Source organism: Trachemys scripta, chromosome 10, assembly GCF_013100865.1.
Source record: "Trachemys scripta elegans isolate TJP31775 chromosome 10, CAS_Tse_1.0, whole genome shotgun sequence".
Taxonomy (NCBI): Eukaryota; Metazoa; Chordata; order Testudines; family Emydidae; genus Trachemys; species Trachemys scripta.
Genome location: NC_048307.1, coordinates 61,043,719 through 61,065,204, shown reverse-complemented (window position 1 = coordinate 61,065,204; position 21,486 = coordinate 61,043,719). Strand labels below are relative to the sequence as shown.

At 43.2% G+C, this 21,486-nt stretch overlaps 1 protein-coding gene across 3 annotated transcripts in view; it reads right to left on the bottom strand.

Moving 5' to 3' along the window:
* RAB27A (RAB27A, member RAS oncogene family) overlaps positions 1-21,486 on the bottom strand; it is a gene marked incomplete at its 3' end in the record, with an annotated part of 73,359 nt that overhangs the window by 47,871 nt on the left and 4,002 nt on the right. Inside the window, 1 exon segment of one of the 3 annotated variants that reach the window (XM_034783175.1) lies at positions 12,792-13,034. 3 annotated transcript variants of the gene reach the window in all.

Genomic DNA, 21,486 nt, shown 5'->3' with positions numbered 1-21,486 from the left:
TTTTTCTTTCTTTCTTTCTTTTTTTTTGGGGGGGGGGGGGGGGGGGAGGTATTTCAATACAAAGGGCACTCTTCCTAATGCAGAGCTGCTTTACAGCTACCCAATAGGATAGAGTTTTATCTCTCTCCCTCTCTCCATAAAAAGCTGTAAATCTTTTTCCTCACTATGGCTTTGTCTTGAGTAGAAGGCCTTAGGCCTTGTCTACTCTATCAATGCTTTGCAGAGCCTCTAGTGTAGATGCAGGTTATGCCAACAAGAGGAATTTTTCTGCTGGTATAGTAATACCACCTCCCCAAACAACATTAGACTTGGGGTTTTGCTGCCCTAGCAATTTCTGCCAAGAGAGGGGCCCCCCCCCCCCCCCCCCACTGCTGACCAACATAGCTATGCCAACAAAAACTTTGTAGGGTAGACTTCCTACTGTAGCTACAGAGTAACACCATTAGCTTGGTTTTAGCTCACGTTCTAGCCCAGAAAGAAGCTTAAGCTGCAGTTTGACCAAGTAACTGGTGCAAAATTTTCAAAACCACTAAGTGACAGGCTCCTAAATACCATTTTCAATGAGTTTAACTAGCACATGTTAACTAAACTCAACCACTTTTCCTGTCAAGACATTGCCAATGTTGACATAGTTAGCCAGGAAGCATGTGTTATTTAGCACTCTCTCTTGGACAGCATACAGAAACAAACAAAATTGCCCGGTCTCACATCTCAGATTAGACTTTATATCTAATACAAACTGAAGGAACATGCCTTTTCTTGGGTGACAGCCACACAATACTTTTGTCCCATTACTGCTTAGCCTTCTCTTGTAGTGATGTTAACAAAGGTTGATCTCTTGTAATTCCCATGTATTTTTTTAAACCATCACCACATTCGGTACTGTCAACATAGGGAGTGCTGCATTTCCCCTCTCATTCAATTTCTCCCTCAATTAAGCATGTCCTATCAGGCTGATAGAGTTCTTCCTTCATTTCTCTCTACATCATCTCACAAAAATTAAGATGCTTTTTTGAGGTACTGTACTGAACTTTAGGGTACAAATGTGGGGGCCTGCATGAAGACTTCTAAGCTTAACTACCAGCTTAGATCTGGTCCGCTGCCACCATTCCCAAATGGATTCCCTTCCCTGGGAAGCCTTGAGAAACTCTTCACCAATTCCCTGGTGAATACAGATCCAAACCCCTTGGATCTTAAAGCAGGGAGAAATGAACCATTCCCCCTCCTTCTCCCACCAACTCCTGGTGAATACAGTTCAAACCCCCCTGGGATCTTAAAACAAGGAGAAATTAACCATCCCTCCTCCTTCCTTTCACCAACTCCTGGTGAATACAGATCCAACCCCCTTGGATCTAAAAACAAGGAAAAATCAATCAGGTTCTTAAAAAGAAGGCTATTAATTAAAGAAAAAGGTAAAAATCATCTCTAAAATCAGTATGGAAAATAACTTTACAGGGTAATCAAACTTAAAGAGCTTAGAGGACCTCCCTCTAGCCTCAGGTTCAAAGTATAGCAAACAAAGATAAACACTCTAGTAAAAGGTACATTTACAAGTTGAGAAAACAAAGGAAAACTAACACGCCTTGCCTGGCTATTTACTTACAAGTTTGAAATAGAGACTTGTTTAGAAAGATGTGGAGAACCTGGATTGATGTCTGGTCCCTCTCAGTCCCAAGAGCGAACGACTCCCAAAACAAGGAGCACAAACAAAAGCTTTCACCCCCCAAGATTTGAAAGTATCTTGTCCCCTTATTGGTCCTTTAGGTCAGATGCCAGCCAGGTTACCTGAGCTTCTTAACCCTTTACAGGGAAAAGGATTTTGGAGTCTCTGGCCAGGAGGGATTTTATAGTACTGTACACAGGACAGCTGTTACCCTTCCCTTTATAGTTATGACAGGTACAGATGTTTCTGAAATAGGTAATTAAAATGAGTACTCCACGTACATCGGTCTCCTTCAACTTATGACCCTTCCCACCTACCAAGAAAAGAGTTGCTGCCTCTAATTCTAAAGGTTTTGTGAAAAAGTCAGGGCTACAAGGCACTGAACACTTCTTGTGTCACTGGGGGTTGAATGTGTTCAGCACACTGTGGAATCAGGCTCCAAACCTTCTATGCAAAATGTTCCAGTTGAAAAACAAAATGTACGTTAAGAACTAACTGTGATTAGTTTTCTGTTGTTCTGGTAGGTCAAATTAACTTCACATTTGCAGATCAAAATAAAAAGACGTTTTAACAGCATAAACATAGGTTAAATCCCTCTGTAATACGAGGGAACAATGCCTTGTTTAGTCTGTTTAAGACAAGATTCCATTCTAGCAGCTTGCTCCAAGCAGCCTCTCAATAACTCTTCCAAAGGATTTTCTTGAGTGGTTTTCTGAAACCAAGACTTCTATTTCCTGCTGTACAAACACAGCAAAAGAAACCTAATCTATGTCTCTGGCATTGGAGCACCATATTGGAAATTCACAATTTAACAAACAAGCCAACACCAATCATGCTTTATAGCCAAAGAATCTTTCAAAAGCCATGCTGCCTCACTGTCCAACTTGAGGCTAGTTCCTGCTCCCATGGAAGTCAATAGAAATTTGGTTATCAACTTCAAAAGGAGCAGAATCAAGCTCTTACCATGTAGTATTCAAACGAGGACAAGTAATGACATTCTCCCCTGGTGTCCCCCTTCTTTTCCATTCCGGCACCAGTGCAAGTTCAAGTACGGTTGTTTTCATTTTTTGATTTTGTTGTGGAGAACCCTGCACTCATTTTGGCAGATTTTGAGTTTGTAGAGTCAGCTTGTGTCTGTAAAACTTTAAATGAATATGCACTTACTTGGAAGGATGTAGCAACAGTGAATTCCAACTCGGTTTCTTACTGTGTGAAGTTCACACAAAATGTAAAGCTGAATAAAAAAATCTGAATTGCTTTCTTTTGTCTTGCCCAGCTCACCTGCTGCAGGTTTCTGTCTCATTGAACAGGTGTTCCCAAAATGCATGATTTGAAAAACTTTGTAATAGATGCTGGATGTTTTCAAGCATTCAAGTGACGAAAAAGAAAAAGAAAAAGAAAAAACAAAACAAAAAACCAACAACCCCACACTTCTATGATGTTTGCAAAGAGATTGCGTTTGAATGCAGCATTCCAGTTTCAGTTGTACCAACAGGATAGTTTAGTATGTATTTGGCTGTACAGAGTGTTCAGAAGGCATGGGTGGTCTTAATGTGACTTTTAGACCACAAAGAGTTCAACAGTGCAAAAGCCAAAAAGCTGAAATCTCAAGCAGTTACTCAAGAAATTAGGCAAAGCCTCTGTACAAAACTCGAATTCCTGATTGAAACATTTCAACCACTACATGAAGCACTGAAGAAATTGGAATCCAATTCTTTAACAGATGGCACATTTTCTAATACAGAGGTGTATGGCATTCTGGTTAACAATATCTCTGCAGAAATTTCTCACAAAAGCACATCTGGGGAAATTCCAGAAAAAACAAAATCTTTTCATGTCTATGTTGTCAGTCACTGAGCAGGACAACCTCGCAAAAGCTTTCATACGTTTTTACGAAGAGCTGTCAAAGTAGCGGAAAGTTATTGTCATTCACACTATGTCCCCTGAAGCTTTTCACAGTGAATCATCACTCTGGAAAGTCATTGTGATGTTTGACCCTTATTGTAAAAGTGTGGCCTCAGCTGATAAATTTAAAGAGTATGCTCATATAATCTGCCCCTTTGGGGCTTCTAATGAAGAAAGTGAAAAACTAGAAAGTGAATTTCGCGCCTACATGGCAATGCTTTCCCTGGACAACCACTCCATCATTTCTCTTGAATTCTGGAAAATCCACCACACTGACTTTCCAACTTTGAGCTGTGCTGCCTCTCGCATCCTCAGTGTCCCACCTCACTCAACTGATGTGAAGAGAGTATTTTTGAAATTCAGCTACATTCAGGACTGTAGGAGAATGGGCCTTGGAAAAGACTCCTTAAAAAGATTGCTACAAGCCTACACTATGCAGGACTTTTGGAAATTACACTGAAGGACTTCACATAAAACAGTGAGTATTTATACATATTTTAAAATATTGTGCCCAATTATTAAATGTAAATATTTATAGACTAATAGTTCAAAGTCTATAACAGTAAACTATTTATTCAAATGAAAAGTTTTATTTGGGGGTTAGAGAGATACTGTTTTCTTAGGGCTTGTCTTCACTACCTGCCGGATCGGTGGGTAGCAATTGATCTATTGGGGATCGACTTATCGCGTCTAGTGAAGACGCGATAAAATCAATCCCTGATGGCTCTGCCGTCGACTCCAGAAATCCACCGTGACAAGAGGCGGAAGCGGAGTCGACGGCGGCGATCGACTCGCCACCATCCTCACAGCAAGGTAAGTCGACCTAAAATACGCAACTTCAGCTACGCTATTCACGTAGCTGAAGTTGCATATCTTAGGTCGACCCTCCCCCCCCGTAGTGTAGACCTAGCCTTAAACTCAGAGATGGCATTGTGTTTTGAGTTCTGTTTTAGTTCTGCAGCAAACCACATGGAATTCCATTCATCAAAGCGTTAATCTACTAAATACTTTTCCCTCATCCTTCCGTCCACCAAAATAAACCCCAATATTTACCATGAAAAATTATTAATAGTTTTTTGCACCAATTTTCAGCTGTTTTTGTTGTTGTAGTAATAAACACCGATAAATTCCCAGGAAAAAATAAATAAAATAACCAAAAATGAAGAGCCCTAGGTATATGATGTTATGCACCAGTAGCAGCTTAAAATACTGGAATCCTGCTTGAAACAAAAGTAAAAACAACTCATAGCAAAACCAAAGGAGATTAAATCTAAAATATTGGCTGCACCCTAGGGCACATTCAGTCACTTATGAAGTCTGGTTTGAAGCCAGAAAATTAAATAAATAAAATAAAATAAAAATAAAAATAAAACAAATGATCTGCTCTAAAACCTGGGCGGGGGGGGAAGATACTAACTTTTCATCACCATCCACACTTTGGACATGAGTGAGTTATATTTTTAAAAGTATAAATATTTGCTACAGGAAGGCACTACTTGCTGCTGATAACACCAGTCTGCATTGTGTAACTTTTTACTGTTTTGTGGGATGGCTAATGTTGTAACCTGAGCATGAGAAGTGCATAGTAATTGTGGTTGTGCGTGTTAATTAAGTGAATCCCTGAAGTTTTCACAATGCAATGCAAATCTAAGTATTTATAATGCAGCCATCACCATGTGTTTACAGCAGGAACAGAAGATGTCCCTTACTAATTATTAATTTGAAACATCATGCATGATGTTTTAAAAACAGGTAGAGAGAGAGAGAGATAAGAGAACCAGAAAAGCAGATATTCGCTTTTCACAGGCATTAAAGCAAATTAGCTAGCAAAAATATGCTACCTACAAAATCAGTCTGATTTGGGTAAATCACTAGCCCACAATAACCATCAATTTTTTTGGCACATCTATTGCCAGGAGGCTAGAGGAATTTCAGTCTGTTAGTAGTCCTCACCTCCGATGCTAGCCTCCACTCTACTCTGTTTGAAAGGGTTGTTTTCTTCCTTCTCAGCGCTCATAGCAACCAATTTCATTATACCTCTTTGACTGAGCAGCTAGGAAGACTGAACAAAACAACCAACAGTTAAGAAAGCAACAAGTCAGCTGTCTCCAGGCTGACCTTGGTGCACACATGCTGTTCATTTTCAGGGCTGTATAGCAGCTGTCGCGCCAGCCCAGACACTTCTAAGTAGGTAGAAATGGAGGGGGGGAAAAAAAAAAAAAAAATCTTAAATGAAAGTACTTCTGCAAAACAGTCATCAGCATCTACCCTTCCAGATAGTGCTGAGTGCTGCCAACTTTGTCCATGATCTTAACAGCAGTGTTCCAAAACCAATAGCTCAGGGAAGGACGTTGCAGCAATCAGGAGAACAGTACAGATAGCTCTTTCCATCACCCACGATGCGATTCACCAATAAGAGGACCCGAGTTTCAGAACTGCAGGCATGGAATTATTTGCTTGATTTACATGTGCAATTACCAAAACTGCATGCACAACATAGGTATTTTATTTGCACATACAAATTACTAGTTAGATGCTGTCTTGGCAACCTGTACACCCATATACCGGATACTTGTGCAGAATCATAGTAAAGGTGTGCGCAAGATTAGAAACCCAGGCACAAACTGTTCTAGCATTCTAAACAATTCATGGATCCCACACATTTATCACTTGATAACGAATCATTTGTATTCTCAAATAGAAGTACAGCACAAAGGGTGATCTCTGAAAGCGGTTCCCCATATTCCTTACTCAGTGCTCATAGTTTGGGGGGGGGGGGAAGAGGCATGAAGCAGATATCTTTAGTTTATAACAGAGGTTCTTTAAGGACCTTGTCTCAGCTATGCCTCCTCCTCAACCAGCACCATGCACAGGCTCAGTTCTGCCCTCATCACTGGAAGATTGCAACTACTTTCTGTAACCAACCACCCCTACCTGTAGGCAGACTTTGCATTAACTGGGCCATGGGCCAAGTAAGCCCAGGTTGAATCCAGCTTATTGACTACATTTTGCCTTAAAATATTATTTTGTGCCCATTATCATGGTATCTGGGCACCTTACAAGGCTTGAGGGCTCAGACATCATACTCACTCCTGCTGCCTGCAGCTTTACCAGTCACCTATGAAACTAGGTTTAAATTAGTTGGCAAGGTCTTGACAAAGAGGTGCACCCTGCATCTGTTTCTAAGGGCAAGTCTACACTACACCGGTATAGCTGTACTGGCAGAGCCCCCTAGAATAAACGCTGTGTTGCTAACAGAAAGAGGACTTTGGCCACTGAGTAACACCACGTCCCCAAAGGACAATAACTATGCTGACAGAAGCCCTCTTCTGTTGGCATATCTGCATCTACACTGGGGGTTTGCTGGGATAGCTATGTCAGCTGAAGAAGTGTTTTTGTTTACACCCTGACATAGCCATGCTGACAAAACTTTGTAGTATAGACCTGGCCTGAAAGGGGCCAGGCTCCTACTTAAAAATAGCAAATTACATAGGTGAGGTCCTACTACTAAGAAAGCTCAGCCTCCAACATCAAGATTCTTAGTCCTAAAGACATTTAATTCCAGTGTTCTAGATGAGCATAGCTTGCACAGTGGGTGAGGCATTGCCTGGCAATGCCTAAGACAGCCTAGCATGCTACATTTACAATTAAATAAACGTTTGTATAACAATTTCAGTATTGTTCTAATTAACAGAATTAAATAAGTCATCTCTACAGGCTCACAGACTACTGAGGTTATAATGAAACAATTGCAGGCTTTGCTCATAGACATAAGCTGCTCATTCTTGTAGTTCATAATTAGGGATAGATGAACCAGTTCATAGAAAGTAAGAAACAATTCCCAGATTGAATCCTCACCTTTAAGGTTTACATCAGTTTGGATAAGGAACTCCATGGCTCCATCTTCTGGATGACTAGCTAATCTGCCTGCCTTCCACAATCCTGGCCTGCAGATTCCTACTAAAGCTCCAATTCATTTCAAAGGGACTACTCACACACATGCGTAAAGATAAACACGGGTCTGCAGAATCACAACCTACGATACTACTCATTTTAAGGCTACAAGGGACACTTATGATCATCTAGTCCAGTGGTTCTCAACCAGGGGTACGCTGAGGTCTTCTGGGGGTATATCAACTCATCTAGATATTTGCTAGTGCTTTTTATATAGCCTGTTGTAAATCTAGGCAAAGTCAACACAAACTAAAATTTCATACAGACAATGACTTGTTAATACTGTTCTATATACTATATCAGCAGTTCTCAAACTGTGAACGAGTTCCTTTTAATGAGGTCGCCAGGGCCAGTGTTAGACTTGTTGTGGCCCAGGGCAGAAAACTGTAGCCCAAGCCCCGCTGTGCAGGGCAGAAGCCGAAACTTGGGGTATGCAAGAGAAATCAGACTCCTGAAAGGGGTAGAGTAGTCTGGAAAGGTTGAGAACCACTGATCTAGTCTGAACTCCTGCATAAACACATGACAAAGAACCTCATCCAATAATTTCTGCATCCAACCCTGAACTTCTGTTTGAACTATATATTTTATATTGATATCAAGTCTTCATTTAAAGTTTTCAAGTGATGGAGAATCCACCACTTTCCTATGATAAGTGTTCCAATGGACAACATTGACCCTCACTTTATTGTCTATGTTCTGCTTCCAACCATAGTCTCTCAGGGTATGTCTTCACTACTGGCCGGATCGGCGGGCAACGATCAATCCAGCGGAGATCGATTTATCACGGTCTAGTCTAGATGCAATAAATCGATCCCTGAGCGCTCTCCAGTCGACTCCAGTACTCCAACTCGGTGAGAGGCGCAAGCAGAGTCGATGGGGGAGAAGCAGCAGTCAACTCACCGTAGTGAAGACACCACAGTAAGTTCATCTAAGTATGTCGACTTCAGCTACGTTATTCACATAGCTGAAGTTGCGTAAATTAGATTGATTCCCCCCCCTCTCCCCCAGTGTAGACCAAGCCTCATTATGCCTTTTATAACCATAGGATTAAGCCTACTATCCCCAACATGAAGGGAAGAAAAGCAGGTGCTGGTGAGAGAGGTGGGAGGACCACCACTAGTATGGGACAACTAATCCCCAGTAGTTGTGAAGGGGCGGAGTTCCAGAATTCCTGTGCCGAGATCCTGCTTGAAAACTCCATCTTGGTTATCAGCCTCTGGCCAGTAGGTACCTGAAATCTAAGAGTTCCTTCTCTCCCCCCACCAGTTGCTGGAAGAGTTCTCCCCTTCACCCCCCCAAGCTCCAGAGCCTCTTCACTGTTTGGTGAGTGGGATACTTAACCTACTTTCTACCTCTCTCCTAGCCTCCCCACTTCTGCAAAGTGGAACGTAATGTTTCTTCTCTACTTTTCTCCAGCCTTCTTTTTTTCCCCCTCCAGATCCATCTCCCACAAATGCCAGTAACTGCCTTTACTCAGTTTTGTCAGAGGCGGTGTGAAATTGTTGATTTTTGCACAGATTGATAGACTAGCTCCACTTTCACCAAGGAAAGCTGCCCCTGAGCTGTTTGGTGAGTAGGCAAATAGAATTGCCAGTAAATGGACATCTGAAGGAGCTATAGGCTGGGTATATATATATATATATATATATATAAAAAAAAAAAAAAAACACACAGATTTTGTGTATGCATTCATAAGTGGGGGTGTTGATTTTTATAAAAATCATGGTAAAATTGTATTGTATATAAAAATAATATATGGAATATCAATTACAAAAATTAAGCATTTGGGTTGCCACACCGATCAAGGCTTCATCCACAGTGGAGATAAAAATGCGTTACCAGAATTGGTGTAAAGCATGGTTCTAGCTAATCCGGAATACTCAGGGGTGGTGTGACTAAGGAAAAACCTTTGAAGCAAATTTCTATAAAATTAAAATCTACTTTCTGCTGATTGCAAGAGATTGTTTTTGATGAACACCAGTGCAGTCCCCCTGTTTAAATTGTTTGCTTGAACCAATTCTAACCATGTTTAAGTCAGTTGTGTAAACACAATTTTTTATTTCCAGCACGGACGGGGTTTTCAAGACAAAGAGGAGAAACATGCTCCGGAGCAGACATAACAATCCCAATCCTGCAAAGATTCATGCACATGCTTAGTTTTAAGCACACAACTAGCCCCACTGAACTAAATGAGTTTAGCACAAATTTAAATCTCTGCAGGATCAGGGCTTGTACATGCAATAAGCTAAACACAATTGTGGGAAAATTTAGTGTGAAGCAGAATATTTACTTAAAAAAAACAAACAAACAAAAAATGCAAGAGTAATTCTTAAGTCAAAGGCCTAACAATTTCATATAGTTTTTTTTAGGGACACTTACTTACTAGATCAGCAAAGACTTATAACTAATAGAGGATATAAGCAATAGCAACTAATCTGTTGTGCCACATCCAATGGCCATTATACCGGCTCCTAAATAAAATACTCACTTTCTAGACCTCACAAAAGGTATCTTGTTCTAAGTAACGTCCCTTGCATGTGAGCAAGGGGGTGTGTGATGGAGTGATAGGCTAATTAACAGTCAATGTGCCAGCACACCAGATACCTGGCAGTAACAGATCTATTCTCCAAAAACAACACCTACAGAAAAGTCACTGATTGCTACCAAAAATATTTGTCTGCATACCTAAATCCCATTAAAAATCCCTTTAGCTCAACATTCTTCTCTTTGGAAGGAAAAAAACCTGAGTGTTTAAGTGATAAACTAGCATGTTTCTGCCTCATACAGTGAAGAAAAAGCTTAAAACAGTAGAAAATAATTAAAACAAAAGCCTCATTGGGCTAAAGGCTTTACAATTCTAGTCTGTAATGTGTTATACCTATTAATTTTTAAATGACAAATTCTAAGTTACACAATGTACCACCAGTGCAGAACTACTTTACAGACTCAAATAGTAAGACCTTTAACAACAAATTTGAATCCTTGGCTAGGCGCAATAGCATATTAAAATACTGGTATTCATTTTTATTATACATTAGAGATAGTCTTTCAGCATCATGAACTCTATCGCTATAGCTGCTTTTCAGATTGTGTTCTTTTGTGCCAGCCAGGAAAACAGTGACAGAAGTGATATCAGCACCAGCATAATGAGGTCCTGGTCCAGTACTAGAGATCCAATTCACAGGGTTAATAGAAATAATAAATAATAAGGAAAAAATAGCTTTGAAAAGGCACAGGGAGGGAATATAACACAAGTGACAATATATGTCCTAGATACAGGATACTTAAGGTATGCTAGTTATATTTTAGAAATTAATGGGTTCTGTAATTTATTTATTTAAATTTTATTCATTTAAATTGAAACATTTTTAGTAGGTCATAAACAAACCTGACATCATACTGCAATTCTAGAGAAAATTATCTTTCCAGTAGTATCTGGGATAACCTTTTACTCCTAGTAAGGCTTTTCTATCACCAAAGTATCTAAGCACCAATGGTTAGGAGTACGTCTCTGATCATTCACGCAATCAAGATGTTCAAATTAAGGTATGATGATGCAGCTCAAAGCAGAGATGAAATTAAAGTTGGAGATTTCAGACAGTGAAGACATGCCCTTTTAGGATTTACATTAAAATGAGGTCAAGGATACTGTTATCTGTTACTATGAAAGTTTTACACAGACAGGCAAAAGGAAGTGGAAAGTTATCTTGATTACTCTTTGCTTTGCTGTTCCTTAGTTCTAACATGATCAAAGTCTTGGTTCAGAGAGGAGTTGCATTGCAAATCAGTGTGAATAAGCCCACTGAATCATTTGAGCTAGCTCACTCTTTTAAAGCTACCCTCCGTAGAAAGGGATGGCAGGGCTATCATTAGGTAACATACATTTATATTTTCCCCTCATCAGTCATTGACCCCCTCAAAAGTCTTTTTTTAATTAGGTAACCCCATTAATTTTAAGTCCTCAGTGCTGGGAAATGTGCAGTTTCTTTAGCTGCTGTGTGCTAAGGCTCTGATCCTGCAAGCTAGACTACTTCTCATAATAAAGTTAAGCAAATGCATAAATGATTGCAAGATCAGGGCCTAAAAGTTCTTCCCTCCAGTACATGAATTTGGCACTGATCCTGCAAACACATACATATTTATTTTAGGCATATAATCAATCCCACTGACTTCAGTGGGACTACTCCAATTTCTAAAGTTAAGCATGTACTTAAGTGTTTGCAGGACAGAAGCCTTAAAAAGTTCACAGCAGAACTGAAAGAACATGGAAAAGCTTAATTTGCATCGGGCAAACCAGATCTTGAGAAAACCAAGTCCAGCAAACCTCCCTTTAAATGATTCATTATTTTTGCTTTGCAAAGTTCACCATGTTTGCTGATTGATTATTTTAAAATATACCCCAGGACAGCTTGGGACCTATTTAATATTTGTTACAATTAAAAAGAACTCCTCTTTGTCTTTCACTCTAATTCAACTCCGGATTGGCAACGTTAAACAGACTAAAGCACTAACACCTGTCATTTGTCCTACAGAACCCCGGTCCAGCCCCTCTTTGACACAAATAAGAACAAACGCATACTATGAAAAGTTACTCCCAGCCCCCCACATCCGTTTGGAGCGTCTCCCTTGTGTTTTGGTTAGTGCCCTGATCTCTCCCGTTGAAAAAAAGTTTCTCCCAGTGCTGTTTCCATGGGAGCTGCCAAGCTCCGGTCAATCCGAGGGAGATTTTAAACGGCTCGACTCACAGGAGAGTCAATCAGCATCCAGGGGAGATAACTTGCGCTTAGGAAGGGCTCAGGGTGGTGCAGGCTCAGGGGGGACTTGGAGGGGTTTATTCGCCAGTGTCAAGCAGCTTTTCCTGAGGCCTGGCGAGGGCTGGGATCCCGCCCTCGAAGGACCCGTTGGGTTTGATTTCGAAACGAAGCATTTGGTCCCCTCACACCTGCGCAGGGGCCACGCCAGGGAGCGACCAGCTCCCGCCGAGCCACAGCGGCAATCTCCCGCCCCCGACCGGGAAAGCGCCGGTGCCCGGCGTCGCGGTTTGGGCTCACGGGAAAGAAGAGGCCGGGCAAAGAGGACCCAGCCCGCCCTCCGCGGAGTAACCAGCTCCAGCCCTTCCTCCTGGACGCTGCTCCCCAGCCCAGCCCGGGCTCCAACCCCCTCTCTAGGATACTATGCCCCGCGCCCTGCCCCCGGCTCTGCCCTCACACCGCCGGGCGCTCCTCGCCGCGGGCGGCCAGCGCGGACCCCGGCCTCGCATCCCTCTTACCTAGCGGCAGCTCCCAGCTCTCCTCCGGCCAGCACCGAGTCCCTCTGGCCCCTGCCCTTTTTTAGGCAGCGAGCGTGTGTTTTCCGTCAAGGCGACATCACTTCCCGTAAGCCCGAGCGAGGGGCGGTCACTGCCCCTCCCCTCCCCGCCGGGCCGCCCCGGCACCCCTGGCGGAGAGAGCCCTAGTCACGCCCGGGCGGTAAGTACTGAGCCCGGCCCGGTCCTGGGGCGGGAGCCTCCAGCCCGCACGGCCACACGGGTCTCACTGCGCCGCAGCGCTACAGCGCCCGGGGCTGGCCGCACTGGGGAGCCCCCTGGCCCTGGGTCTCAGCTAAACTCAGTGAGAGGCGAGCTAACCTCCCTCCCGCGGTGCCAGCTCCCGCCGTAACGCACATGTCTAGTGAAGTCAGGGGTGCTGGAACTAGGGATGCTGCCACAACCCCTGGCAAGAAATGGTTTCATTATATATGGGTGATCAGCTGTCCAGATGTTTGGGGCTTTGTCTTATATAGGTGCCTATCTCCCCCATCGCAATTTTTTACACTTGCTCTCTGGTCACCCTTTATAGAGTATTTAGAGTTTGGTTCAAGGGATCTCAGCGCACGCACACACACCCTTATACAAATTGTTCCAGCACCCCTCAGTGAAGTTGGGGTGAGACAGGCCCCAGGTGCTGTCTAAACACACAGAAATAGTCTCTGCCTTATTACCCTCACCTTAAATACAAGACAAGTGTAATAAGGAGGGGTAGAGGATAAGGGTAACTTGTAACACTCAAACCTGTCTTGGTTTTAATTAAGCTGGTGCTAACCTCTGTGAATATGCACACATATCAATGTAAATCTGGTTATAATGGTTTAGCTTGCTCCTGTACACCTAGGCCTTATGTACAAGGATAGTTGCCCTTGCCAGGTCAGGAGTAGGGCTCCTACGTGCTATATTAATAACAAATCAGCTTTTTAAATTATAGAGTTAGACTAGTGCAAACCCCTCTGTAGAGTGTCTTATTGCAGTTTAGTGACTTATCATAGGGAAAGCAAAGGCACTCTAAGTGTGTCCCCACCCAAAATTGCACCAGTTCAACATCACATCTTTACTTAATCTGTTGCCATCTTACATAGATATGTAACAGAGTGTTCCTAGGGTATGCCTCACTTGCATGGTAACCAGAGGTTTGTGGGACCCAGTGTCTCGAAACACCTGAGTAGTCACACTCCATTGTAAACCTATGGTAACAATGGCTGGATCCCAGTCCCACAACCATGCTATTATGTCCATACTATGCAGACTTTCTGACTTGGGTCTGTGGCTTGAGCTGCATCCACACAGCAAAAAATGACAGGACTTGAACCTGATAACATCTGGATTCTCACTCTCCCTCCCCCCCACCTCCCAGAGTAAGGGATTTGAGACAGGTTTACAATGGAACGTAGACATATCCATAGTCTGATATTGTACAGGCCAAAGCTGGCTCTTAACTTATTCATATTCTAAATAAATAGCAGTTGTCCCCACAATTACTGCAAAACCTAGCTATTTTAGATTGTGGATTTGTAAACCTTATGTCTATTGCTAGGATTTTCTTTCATTTAATATATTTACTATCTGTTGCAAATAAATGGCAAAGCATTTTACAAATTAGGTATAATTAGTACCAATTAAGTGCAACTTCCTCTGGGGCAGAGGCCAAAGTGGGACACTACATAACACTGCTGAAATTTCTTGAGCATAAAATAGTCAAAAGTGCAGAAAAGTGAATAGGTGGTGATCCTTTTTACTTGAAAAAGTTGTCTTTTATTCCTCTTGTACAACATACCTTTTTTGAAAGCAGTTTACACTCCTTAAGTGTGAGATAGAATGCTTATTAGAGGAAGATACAGCGGGCTTCCAGGCGTAAACATCACTTTTTGCCCATAGTTAATTTTGATAACAGCTAACTGAATCGTTGCTGCCCCCTGGCAGCTGTTTTCCTTTCGAAACCAATCCAAAACAATTGCAAAAAATTCTCTCCAGATTGTCCCTCCCCCTTCTGGTGTAAAACAGGTGCTCTCTCTTAAATACTCCCCACCCCTGAAATCATGATATGCTGCTTCTTTTAGTCATACACCTTAAAGCAGGCATACACTGGAACAATGCAATGCAAAAGTGCTTTGGAAAATTGACAGATTGCATGGCCTAGTAAACTAAGGCTTGGTCTACACTACCCCCCTAATTCGAACTAAGGTACGCAACTTCAGCTACGTGAATAACGTAGCTGAAGTTCGAAGTACCTTAGTTCGAATTAGTTCGAACTTACCTTGGTCCACACTCGGCAGGCAGGCTCCCCCGTCGACTCCGCGGTACTCCTCTCGGCGAGCTGGAGTACCGCAGTCGACGGCGAGCACTTCCGGGTTCGACTTATCACGTCCAGACTAGACGCGATAAGTCGAACCCAGAAGTTCGATTTCCAGCCGTCGAACTACCGGGTAAGTGTAGCCAAGGAGATCGAGTCAGACAACCTCAGTTCTACTCCTGACTCTGCCACTTACCTGTTGTATGACCTTGGGCATACTTCACCATAATTTCTGCATTTGTAAAATGGGAAATAATGACACCTCCCTTTGTAAAGGTCTTTGAGATCTATGTCAGAGGAACAGCTTAGTTAGGCTGATACTTGTGGAAGAGGGCAGTTTTGTTTGGAGGGCAAGTTTTGCGATGGAGGGTTAACTGGTGGTGTATTAATTGCATTTTTAATTCATAGTTGTAGTACCTAATGTATAAAATAAACCTGTTCTATATATTGAAATAAATCAAAATAAACAAATAAAAGTTAAGTATTATTTCTTAGACTGCTGCTATGCTGTAGGTACAACCCCTCTCAAAATAGTTTTGAACATTTCACGAACCAGGTAACGTACTCAACTGCTTGGGAATATGCTGCAGTTTTCCATGATCTTTTCAACTATCTGCAGTGAGAGGGGGACTGGCACAACTACACACAAAGCCCTGTACACAGTTCAAGATAATTTATTAGATACATTAAACAGACTGTATATTCCCACCCCCAATCTCTTACACCATTTCCTGTTCAAAACTGAAAGCCTGGGTTTCAGAGGGTGCAAGCTACCTCACCCCTCTCATTGACAGAAGACTTAGCTATAAAGCCAAACAGGAGAGGCAAATTTTGAATCTCGATTTCACACCTCAAATAAGTTAAATGAGTCAGAATTAAGTTTTGCCATACAAAAGAATGCAACGCCAAGCTTAATAACAGCAAACTCTGGCCACTTTAATGATTTATTACTAGGGAATGCATTAAGGCACAGTGCAGGAGCATGTAGTTCTTCATAAGTCAAGGAGAACAAAAAACAGACACGGATCATAGATAAAGCATCAGCAATGCCTTCAGTTTCCCCAAAACAATGGAACAAGATTCCAACATTTCAGATAAATTCAGAGCAAGATGTAGCTCCAGCATATGATTTCAGTCCTTTCTAATTTCTTATCTGCCCATGACAAGGTATACTCCAGGTCCAGGACTACCATTGGTATCAACACACCAGTGGCCTAACAGTTGTCAAGTATTTTTGATTGGCCTCATGGTAAAGAAGAGTTTTGAAGAGGAACATGGAGGAGGATAATAGGAAATAGTTGTGTGCATGATTACAGGGAGCTCCCCCAAGTCTGAGGGGCAGCATGGAACTAAGGTGCTAGTTTGAAAATTTAACAAACGTGGGATGGAAAGTGGTAGCATAGGCCAACAGGAGGTGTGAATCAACACAGAATAAGAGGTGACAGGTAGAGGGTGATAGACTGAAGAGCCATGAAAGTGATAAGCAGTTTATATTTGATGTGATAGAGCAGAGGGAGCCAGGGGAAGAACCCAAAGAAGGCTGACATGGCTAAACAGATGAGAAAGGGGCAAGACTAAATTTCTCAAGGCAAGAGATGAGGAGGTTACACTAATCAAGATGTGAGATAATGAGAACTTGGACAAGAGTTTTAGCTGTGTGGATGGAGAGGTTATAAAGAAACAATTGACAAGATTTAGACATGCCCAGATGAAGGCCTAGAGAACAGTTCAAGTCAAAGAGGAAACCATCATTCACTTCCTCAGTCTGGGGTGCCATCTTGCTGATCTGATCAGGTCATTTTCCTTTATCAGTCTCCTTCAGGCTGGGCAGAGCTGGAGGATGGTCTCATCCTGGTGCCTTGCAGTGCAGTTAGTCTCCAGATCAGGTGAAAAGCATAGAGCGAGACACAGAGCGAGTATGCACAAGAAGGGGGGCGGGGGACGGGGACGACCAAAAGGAACATAAGGAAAGACAGACCAGTATCTCGTGTATCAGACTGAGATCCTTGCTGGTCCAGTTATGTTGGTCAGGAGTCCTCATCGGTGTGATTATTTAGACTCCGAATGATCAAGGCTCCCCAGTGAAGGACAGGCTCTGGGGTGGACAGAGACCTATTTTTCCCCACTCCCCACCCCCATCTAATCCATCCTGTTGATCACCAAAGGCACTTTTTTTGGGGAGGGAGGGCAGATCCACAAGGGGGGGGGGGACATGAGTGGACTATAATATCCCCTCATTGTTCAATTAAATCTAACTCCCAAAACACCAGTTTTGGTCTATTAATTTCCAAATTTCATTTGCCTCTTTACCAGTCATGATTATAACAGTCCATGAGCTGTATGAGTAGCCATTTACATTTGGGGGGAAAAAAAAAAAAGATTTTTTTGTCATCTTATTGTAACTTTTCTATCAGCATGGATTGTTAAAGATTGTTGTAACATTTTATGAACTTTCATCCATTTGAACTCACAATTAAGATAGGCTTTCTACACTCCAGTTACTACAGCTGTAACCCTCTCCTGAAATGATTACCTGAGCAGCCTCCATAGTTCTTTCTTGCCTAAAGAGGCACATATCTACAGTTCTTTTATTCAGTCTGTATACCACCTGACCTGCAGCTGATCAGTGTACCACTCACCACCTGCCTGACCTATTCCACTCCCTATTTTTCTGTCTCCTCATTTCACCTGCTATTAACCCACCAAAGAATCCAGCTGCCACTTCCTTCAGTCTTAGGAAGGGAACTGATTAAAAGTTTAATAATAAAATGTTATGAGTTGAGGGAAATACACTTTTCTTGTGATGTCCCAGTGAGATTCTATATGGACACCACCTGGATTTGAATTAAAATAGCTCTTCCAAGACAATTATGCTTTTAAAATTAATACTATGAAAGTGTGCACTGCTGTTTCACCCTAGCACCAGATTTTGTTTATTATGGTGACTGTTTTCAAATTCACATATACAACATCACAAATTTTGTGCTGAAGTAGTCTCCAAAGGGTGACTTCTTAGACTGCAGCATTGACTCCTAAAGAGTCCCATCAAGCAGAACATTTAGAACCACAGTAGACAAGACATTACGAAATAGTTGGTAGGGAGCAATCCTGCACAGACAGTGAGGGATAGACTAATAAGCAAACCTACCACCGCCAAAACACTTAACATTTACTATCTAATCGCCACAATTCCCTGAGAGAAATCACAGGTAAGCATTAGCCCCACTTTAGTAACAATGAAACTGAGGTACAGAGAAGTCAGTGACTTGTCCCCCTTCTCCCCCCCCAAAAAAAACAAACACACATAAGTCAGTGTCAGACTTGAAACTAGAACTTAGCAGGCCCTGACCCTTTCAGCCCTCTGCTCACACCATTAGGAAGCATCTCTCCCTAAAAGGCACTCCTCTATGGGTATGTCTACACTACGGGATTAATCCGAATTTACAGAATTTAAATTTTGGAAACAGATTGTATAAAGTCGAATGTATGTGGCCACACTAAGCATATTAATTAAGTCCATGTACCGGGGCTAGCGTCGATTTCTGGAGCGTTGCACTGTGGGTAGCCATGCTGAACCAGACCTGCAAAATCAGGTGGCGAGGAGTAGGCTACGGCAGCGCGGCGGCAAGAGCGATGAGGACATGGACATGGACTTCTATCAAACTACAGGCCCCGGTACTTTGGAGATCATGCTGCTAATGGGGCAGGTTATAGCCGTGGAACGCTGATTCTGGGCCCGGGAAACAAGCACAGACTGGTGGGACCGCATAGTGTTGCGGGTGTGGGACGATTCCCAGTGGCTGCGAAACTTTCGCATGCATAAGAGCACTTTCATGGAACTTTGCGACTTGCTTTCCCCTGCCCTGAAGCGCAAGACTACCAAGATGAGAGCAGCCCTCACAGTTGAGAAGCGAGTGGCGATAGCCCGGTGGAAGCTTGCAACGCCAGACAGCTACCGGTCAGTTGGGAATCAATTTAGAGTGGGCAAATCTACTGTGGGGGCTGCTGTGATGCAAGTAGCCAAAGCAATCACTGAGCTGCTGCTACGAAAGGTAGTGACTCTGGGAAAATGTGCAGGTCATAGTGGATGGCTTTGCTGCAATGGAATTCCCTAACTGCGGTGGGGCGATAGATGGAACCCATATCCCTATCTTGGCACCGGAGCACCAGGGTACCCAGTACATAAACCGCAAGGGGTACTTTTCAATGGTGCTGCAAGCACTTGTGGATCACAAGGGACATTTCACCACCATCAACGTGGGCTGGCCGGGAAGGGTTCATGATGCTCACGTCTTCAGGAACACTAATCTGTTTAAATGGCTGCAGCAAGGGACTTACTTCCCAGACCAGAAAATAACCTTTGGGGATGTTGAAATGCCTATAGTTATCCTTGGGGACCCAGCCTACCTCTTAATGCCATGGCTCATGAAGCCATACACAGGCTCAGCAAGTGCAGAATGGTGGTAGAATGTGCATTTGGACATTTTAAAGGTCGCTGGCACTCATTACTGACTCAGTCAGACCTCAGCCAAACCAATATCCCCATTGTTATTGCTGTTTGCTCCACAATCTCTGTGAGAGTAAGAGGGAGACCTTTATGGCGGGGTGGGAGGCTAAGGCAAATCACCTGGCTGCTGATTATGCACAGCCAGACACCAGGGCGATTAGAAGATCACACCAGGAAGCGCTGCGCATCAGAGAAGCTTTGAAAACCAGTTTCATGACTGGCCAGGCTACAGTGTGAAAGTTCTGTTTGTTGAAAACCCGCCCCCTTGATTCACTCATTCCCTGTAAGCAAACCCCACCTCCCCCTTAAATCACAGCTTGCTTTTAAAGGAAATAAAGTCACTATCGTTTAAAAATCATGTATTCTTAATTGATTATAAACATAGGGAGAGAACCGACAAGGTAACCCAGGTGGGGTTTGGGAGGAGGATAAGAGGGAAGTAAAAGGCCACTGAAAAAATTCAATATGACAGCCTTTTGGTTGGGCTGTCCACTGGGGTGGAGTGGGAGGGTGCACGGAGCCTCTCCCCCCACATTCTTACACATCTGGGTGAGGAGGCTATGGACCATGGTGAGAGGGGAGGGTTATACAGCGGCTGTAGCGGCACTCTTATCCTGCTGCTGTTCCTGAAGCTCCACCAGATGCCGGAGCATGTCCGTTTGATCATGCAGCAGCCCCAGCATTGCAGCCTGCCACCTCTCATCTCGAGCGTCCCTCATGACCCCACATTCACTGACATCTTTCCTGTACTTAGATACCATGTCCTTCCACTCATTCAAATGAGCTCTTTCATTGCAGGTGCATTCCATTATTTCCAAGAACATCTCGTCTCGCGTCCTCTTTCTCCGCCGCCTTATCTGAGATGGCCTTCGGGACGGAGGAGGGAGGCTTGAAAAATTTGCAGCTGCTGGAGAGATGGAAAAAAAAGGAAAGAAGTTTTTCAAAAAAAGATACATTTTACAGAACAATGCTTATACTCTTTCATGGTGAACAACACTATTCACATTACATAGCACATGTGATTTCAGTACAAGGTCGCATTTTCCATCTTAATATTGAGTCCCTGTGGCTTTGCTGCTAGAGATCACAGACGCAGGTCCAGGCAACAGAATTCGGCTTGCATGCGGCCATGGTAAGCCATTGTCTTTCGGCTTCTGCGCCCTCCTTTCCCACATACCAAGCAAAGCCCGTTGAGTGCTGCGGTTTTCCTGTTAACCTTCAGCAGCAGAAAAACTAACCCCCGCCCCCCCATCCAATTCTCTGGGATGATCGCTTTATCCCTCCCCCCACTGCGTGGCTGGTATCAGGGAAGATCCCTGCTAGCCGAAGGCAAAAAGCTCAGCGCCAATTCCACCCCACCCCACTTGGCTAACTGCAGGGAAGGATTTCTTTTCAGCCACAGGCAAACAGCCCAGTAGGAACGGCCACCTCTGTCCCCTTAATTAAATTCCCATATTTCAACCAGGTTACCATGAGCGATATCACTCTCCTGAGGATTACACAGTGAGATAAAGAACAGATGTTGCTTGAATGCCAGCAAACACTGGGACCATAAACTGCCAGGCTTTGTCATGCAATGATACCAGATTACTTGCTACTAGCATGGCGTGGTCAAGTGTCCTACCGTGGAGGACGGAATAAGGCTGCACTGCCCAGAAACCTTCTGCAAAGGCTTTTGGAGTATCTCCATGAAGCTCTCCTGGAGATGTCCCTGGAGGATTTCCGCTCCATCCCCAGACACGTTACCAGACTTTTCCAGTAGCTGTACTGGCCGCAAATGCATCCCAAGTCCTCAGGGCAAATTAATCATTAAAAAACACTTGCTTTTAAACCATGTCTTATATTTTAAAAAGTAA